This window comes from Triticum aestivum, chromosome 6B, assembly GCF_018294505.1.
Source record: "Triticum aestivum cultivar Chinese Spring chromosome 6B, IWGSC CS RefSeq v2.1, whole genome shotgun sequence".
In the NCBI taxonomy this organism is placed as follows: Eukaryota; Viridiplantae; Streptophyta; class Magnoliopsida; order Poales; family Poaceae; genus Triticum; species Triticum aestivum.
The window spans coordinates 252,685,957-252,692,917 of NC_057810.1; positions in this window are offsets into that span (position 1 = coordinate 252,685,957).

Sequence of the window (6,961 nt, forward strand, 5' to 3'; positions counted from 1 at the left end):
GTTTAAATTACTAACGGAAGATGGTGTATGACAAAACGTCACGAGGAGCAAATGTGTGGGTTCCAAGGCGGTATCCCAAGTATACAGGAAGCCCGGAGATTCTCACTTTTGGGCGGGTCTAATGACTACGAAGAAATATTTCTTCTCCTATGGATCATTCTCGATTAAGGACGACTCGAAAATTAGATTCTGGGAGGACAAGTGGCTAGGAAATGCCATACTCCGGGAACAATATCCTGCTTTATACAACATTGTTCGTCACAAGTGTGATACTATCGCCACGGTAATGGAACCATTTCCGCCAAATGTGATGTTCAGAAGAGATTTAATTGGACCCAGACTCCAATCATGGTACATCCTGCTCCAACTGTTGTCCACAGTGCATTTGTCATATGGGTCTGATGTATTTCGATGGAATCTACATGGGAATGAGCAATTCTCAGTGGAATCTATGTATAGAGCATTAATCCAGTCTAATGTGCCAAATGATAATAATAAGAAGATCTAAAAGATAAAGATACCTCTTAAGAATAAAATATTTGCACGGTATCTTCGTCGCGGAGTCATTCTGACTAAAGATAACCTTATCAAGAGGAAATGGCATGGAAGTCCGCAATGTATTTTTTGTCATCACAATGAGACAATAAAACATTTATTCTTCCAATGCAAATTGGCTCGATCTATATGGTCAGTCATCCAGATAACTTCTGGCTTGTATCTTCTTTGTAGTGTTGCTAATGTATTTGGCAACTGGTTATATGAGATTGATCACAGGTGTAGAACTCTTCTTAGGATGGGAGCGCTTGCTGTTATTTGGTCGCTTTGGCTATGTAGGAATGATAAGGGTTTTAACGATAAAAGTACTTCTTTAATACAGATTATCTACACATGTACCGGGACTCTTCGTTTATGGTTCTCTCTACAACGCGTGGAGAATCAAGACCTATTTTTGGAGATGTGTACACGATTAGAGGATGCGGCGAGGGATACTTTTACCCAACATGGATGGCAGCATGATCTTAGGATTGACCCACCTTCACTTTAGGCATTATACAGACTTTACATGTTTCTTTGTATTCTTTTTTTATTTTTCATTTATATGAGAGGATTTTGTTTGACTGTGTGCATCTTAATTATGTAGAGTGCATCTTAATTATGTAGAGACCGGCTGCAATGTTAGCCCTTTTTCGGAAAAAAAGTGATGCACCGTCTCCCAGTGCCAAGATAGTCCAGCCGGCCTTGTGGAAATGGTTATCAAGCCACGTTAGCTTTAGGTGCCATCTTAACATCATGCACCACCTCGGGCGTAAAACACGGAGAGGCGATTGAGGTGATTGCGAGGCGATCGGCTCGATAGCTAGGGTTAGGGTTTTGCGGTCGGTGGTGCTGAGGATTGCGGCGGCCTGGGAGGAGGCGACGGCGGCTTCTCGCAGGCTTGCGCCGGAGTACGGTTTTCTCCCTCCGGTCAGTTGACATGGAGGGGAGGAGGATGGGGGTGCTGAGGTGATGAGGAACAAGGCAGATGCGACCGGGAAAGTGGCGGCGGAGAAGAAATCACAAAACCTAGCTGCTACTCCAAGGTCGTCGCAACAAAGGGATGACACTGATGATGCGGTGAGGACGCCACTGGGCGGCCAGAGCAGGAACGCATCTGTGTCTCCAGGATTGACAGCTCGGATGGGAGGGCTGGTGTTGACGGAGAAGGAAGCGCAGGGTTTTGTCTTCAAGGACTCAGATCAGGATCAGGCTAGACCGGCAAGGTGGGCAACGATCGGGAAAGCATTTACGCCAAGGCCGATCAACAAGAGTTCTCTGGAAAAGTCCATGGCAAGGGCGTGCGGATTGCATAGAGAAGCACAATTCAAGATCATAGGAAGGAATCTTTTCTTGATGAATTTCGGTAGTGAGGGAGATTGGAGACATGCGTTGAACAATGGCCCATGGCAGTTTGACTTTAATGTTTTAGTGCTAAAAGATTATGATGGAAGCACGAGATCATCAGAGATGATTTTTGATGCTGTGGATATTTAGGTCAGGGTTGAGGATTTACCGCTAGACAAACGATCTAAAGCGTTTGGAGAGGGGCTTGGGAATTAGCTGGGCAAGAGTGTGAGGGTGGATGTTGAGAAGGATGGTTTTACGAAGGGTGCGGAGTTGAGGTTTAGAGTTAAACTACCTCTTTTGGAGCCGCTGGTTAGAGGTTTTTACTTGAAGAAAGCTAAAAATGACGTGGAGAAGACTTGGTTCGATTTCAAATATGAAAAAATATCGCACTTTTGTTTTGATTGCGGAAGGCTAGTCCATGGTGAAGGGGGATGCGTCCCGTCTGTGGATCCAGACCAACAATGGGGAGAATGGCTTCGAGCGTCCCCGGGGCAATCTTTGGGACACAAGGAGATCTCGGTTCGTGGAGTCTCGGGGAGTTTCAATAGCTTCGGAAGTGCAAGAAGTAGCGAAAGGGAAAGGGGCAGCAAAACATCAGGAACTGTTCGGGATATTCCAACTAAGCGCAACCTACATAATGAGTTTGCTACCCCAGCTGCTTCCCGCACTGGCGGGGATGGTAAGGGGGATGGGGAAGAAGGCAGTGTTCGAAAGGAGTAGGTGCAAGGAGAGGAGATCATAAAAGAAAGAGACTTGAGAGATGATTTGGAACAGAAGAGGGAGAGAGAGCTGCGGTCAAAGTTGAGAGAGAGGCAATAGGAGAACCAGGCTGAGTTAAGGAGCAACTATAGGAAGTATGGGCGATGGGAGAATTATCAGGTGGGATCGTCAAGCAACTTCCATGGGAGAGAGAGGAGGCAGGGGTACTATGTGCGCAAGCCTAGACCAGAATATAGGGCAAGACAGCACTCTCCCGGAAGCCCGAGACAGGAAGGTCCGAGAGAGAGGAAGAGGAGTCCAAGGCAGTATTGGGTGGCAAAAGGAGATGGTGGTAGACATGAAGGGAATGATACTTTTGTATGTGATACAAGACAGAAAACTTCGACAGTGTTTGATCGCATTGAGGAACCCACTGCTACATCGGTGGACCCTGAGGGACAGGGCCGCTGGGCACAAGGAATGTCTTGGCCTGGAACTGTCGAGGACTGGGGTTGGACTCGACAGTTGGCGAACTGAGAGACCTGGTATGGTCTTACAACCCAGCGGTGGTGTTCTTGTCAGAGACAAAGAAGAGTGCAAAAGCGATGGAGAGACTCAAATGGAGCATTGGGTTCTCGCAAGGTGTGGCGGTGAGTTGTGCAGGAAAGAGTGGAGGATTGGCGCTGTGGTGGAGAGATCATGTGAAGGTGATGGTCAGACCTTGGTGTCAATACTATATAGACTGTCAAATGGAGATGGATGGGCGGATCTATAGGTTCACTGGAATCTATGGGGAGCCATGTGTGGAAAGGAGGAATAAAACTTGGGAAGCTTTGAGGTATTTGAGGAAACAAGATGATCTTCCGTGGATATGTGTGGGAGATTATAATGAGGCAATGCTGTAGAAAGAACAAATTGGGGGCAAGGCTAGATGCATCCGACAGATGGATGAGTTTAGAGAATGTTTAGCTGATTGTGGACTTGTGGATATTGGTTTCTCAGGTTACCCTTTCACATGGGATAACAAGAGGGAAGGAGTGGAAAATATACAGGTCCGCCTTGATAGGGCAACGTGCTCAACCTCCTTCATGCAGTTGTTCCCAGAGACAGAGGTACAACACATTCTGACCAAGGAGTCTGATCATCAAGCATTGCTTGTGCGTGTTGCGTCGGCACTGGCCGATAACACGTCTCGCCCGCCGCGTCCTTTCATGTATGAGGCGGCCTGGACAAGACATGCTGACTACGAGGCGATGGTGACCAGTGCATGGGATAGAGCGCGTGCAATCAACCAGGGGCAGCCGGGGATGGATGCGGCATGTAAACAACTAGCACTCATGGCGAAAGCAATGCAGACTTGGAGCTGGGAGGTTTTTGGCTCTATTAAAAAACAGACTGCTCACCTCAAATGGTAGTTGAAAGATGCAAAAGAAAGGGCGATCAGAACCGGCTATGGGCAGGAGATTAAGGACTTAGAGGACCAGTTACACGATCTATATGAAAGGGAAGAGATTTATTATAAACAACGGTCACGTGTGGACTGGTTACAGTATGGTGACCAAAACACGCAGTACTTCCAGAACCAAGCATCGCACAGAAAGCGGAAGAATACAGTCAAGGGGCTATGTAGAGAGGATGGGACTAAATGCGTTGATGATGATGGTATGAGGGAGATGGTCGTAGCTTTCTACGCCCAGTTGTTTACGTCGGATGGTTCAAGGCATAGTGAGAAGATTTTACAGCATATTCATATGATGGTCACTGACGAGATGAACACGAGATTGTCAGACCCGGTTGCGGATGACGAGATTGAGAGAGCGCTGTTTGAAATGGGGCCGACCAAGGCCCCGGGGCCTGATGGCTTTCCGACGATGTTCTATCAACGACACTGGTCGTTGTTAAAGAATGAGGTGTGTGCAGCCATAAGAGAATTTCTTGAGGGGAAGATGATGCCTGAGGGTTTTAATGACACCGTGATTGTTATGATACCCAAAGTCTGTTCATCAGATAAGCTCACTCAGTTTAGACCAATTAGTCTTTGCACCGTTCTATACAAGATTGCGTCCAAGGTTTTGGCAAACAGACTAAAAGTGGTGTTGCCAATGTTGATAGCAGAGGAACAGAGTGCGTTTGTGCCAGGGAGATTAATTACGGACAATGTTTTGGTGGCATATGAGTGTGTTCACGCTATCAGAAAGAGGAAAAGAAGGAAAACTTTGTGTGCAATAAAACTAGACATGATGAAGGCGTACGACAGGGTGGAGTGGATCTTCTTGGATCAAGTAATGGAAAAATATGGTTTCTCCACTCACTGGAGGGAGATGATCATGAGATGTGTGAGGCCTGCGAGGTTTACAGTGAAGCTAAATGGGGGTTTTTCTAGTGGTTTTGTTCCGTCAAGAGGCCTTAGACAGGGTGATCCACTGTCACCATATCTATTTTTATTCTGTGTTAAAGGCTTTTCAGCTCTGCTAAAACATGCTCAGGAGGAGAGAAAGATTAAGGGGGTATCTTTTGGGAGCACTGCCCCATGGTTACTCACCTTCTCTTTGCTGATGATAGTATTGTCTTCCTGGAAGGGTCTCAAGAGGATTTTTTATGCTTGCGGGCTATTTTGCAGGATTATGAGGAGGCCTCGGGACAAAGAGTTAATATGGAGAAATCTCCCATATTTTTTGGGAAGGGCTCTAAAGATGGGGACAAAGCAGTGCTCAAACAAGCGATTGGTATTTCTTCAGAGGCGCTAAGTGAGAGGTATCTGGGTCTTCCAACAGTGGTGGGAAGATCAAAGGATGGGACTTTTAAGTATGTCAAGGAGAGTGCCAAGGGGGAAGTCTTAGGATGGAAGGGCCAAGGGCTATCTAAGATGGCAAGGTAAGTGCTTATTAAATCCGGGCTGCAAGCTACTCCTACTTTCACTATGAGCTATTTTCAACTCACAAAGAAAATGTGCGGGAACATGTCTTCTATATCTTCAAACTTCTGGTGGGGAGAAGCAAATGGTGAAAAAAGAGTACATTGGATAGCCTGGGACAAAATGTGCACCGGAAAAAGTGAAGGAGGATTGGGGTTTAGGGATCCGGAAGCGTTTAATCAAGCTTTGTTGGCTAAGCAAGCTTGGAGATTATTGCAGGAGCCTAACTCTTTATGTGCAAGGGTGCTGAAGGTGAGGTATTACTCAGAAGGATCCATTCGTAATGCAACTTGCCCGGGTGGGGGTTCCTTCATGTTTAGAAGCATATTGCACGGCCGAGATCTTCTTTTGGAGGGGCTGGTGTGGCGTATTGGTGATGGCTCCCAAGTTGGTATTCACCATGACAATTGGATCCCTCGCAAAGGAAGCCTGAAGCCACTGGGCCAGGTTTTTGTTCCTGGTATGACGAAGGTAATGCACTTACTAAATGAGTCCAGCACTGGTTGGGATCAAGTAAAGGTGCAAAATATGTTTCCGCCACATGAAGCATCCGAGATAATACAAATTCCAGTGGGAGGGCCGATGGTACAAGACTATCTGGCATGGAACTATATGAAGAACGGAGTCTTTACAGTCAGGTCGGCCTACCACCTTTGCATGGAGAAGAAGAGGGCTCGCAGGGGCTCGCCGGGCTCGTCTTCGTCGGTGGCGAATCATAAAGCCTGGATGAACTTGTGGGACATGGTGGCTCCGGGCAGAGTCAAGGTTCATACCTGGAGGCTTTTACGGAATGGGCTTGCTGTAGGTTCGGAACTACATAGAAGAAGGATTAAACTGGGGGTATTTTGTGCGGCTTGTGGAAGAGAGGAAACGAACTTGCACCGGTTTTGGAGATGCCCTCATTCCGCAATGTTTTGGAAAATCATGCACTCGGAAATGGGAGTGCCGGTGGCGATCCCGCCGGAGATGATCTACTCTCAGAGTGCATTAGCTCACTGGCTTCTGAGCTGGTTTGCGGAAGCAACAGAAGATGAGAGAGCGATCATGGTGCAGAGCCTTTACGCCTTATGGATGGCACGGAATAATACTCGGGAGGGAAAGAAGATAGAAGAGGCAGCAGATATAGCAGCAAGGGTGCGAAGGCTCATGGAGGAATGGCAGACAATCCATGGCAAGGCAAGCAAAGTCCCTGTTGTGGTCCAATAGCAGCGATGGAGCACTCCGGATGCAGGATGGGTCAAGGCTAATGTTGACGGGGCGTGCACGAAGATGGGGGAGAAAGGGGCAGTGGGCGTGGTCTTCAGGAACGACGAAGGAGCATTCCTAGGAGCTGCATGCAATTATCACCCGCAGGGAGGGGATCCACAGAAAATGGAGCTGCTAGCATGCAAAAGGGTGGTAGAACTCGCAGAAATTTTTAACATATCTAGCTTGCATATCGAGGTGGATTGTCAGGAAGTGGCT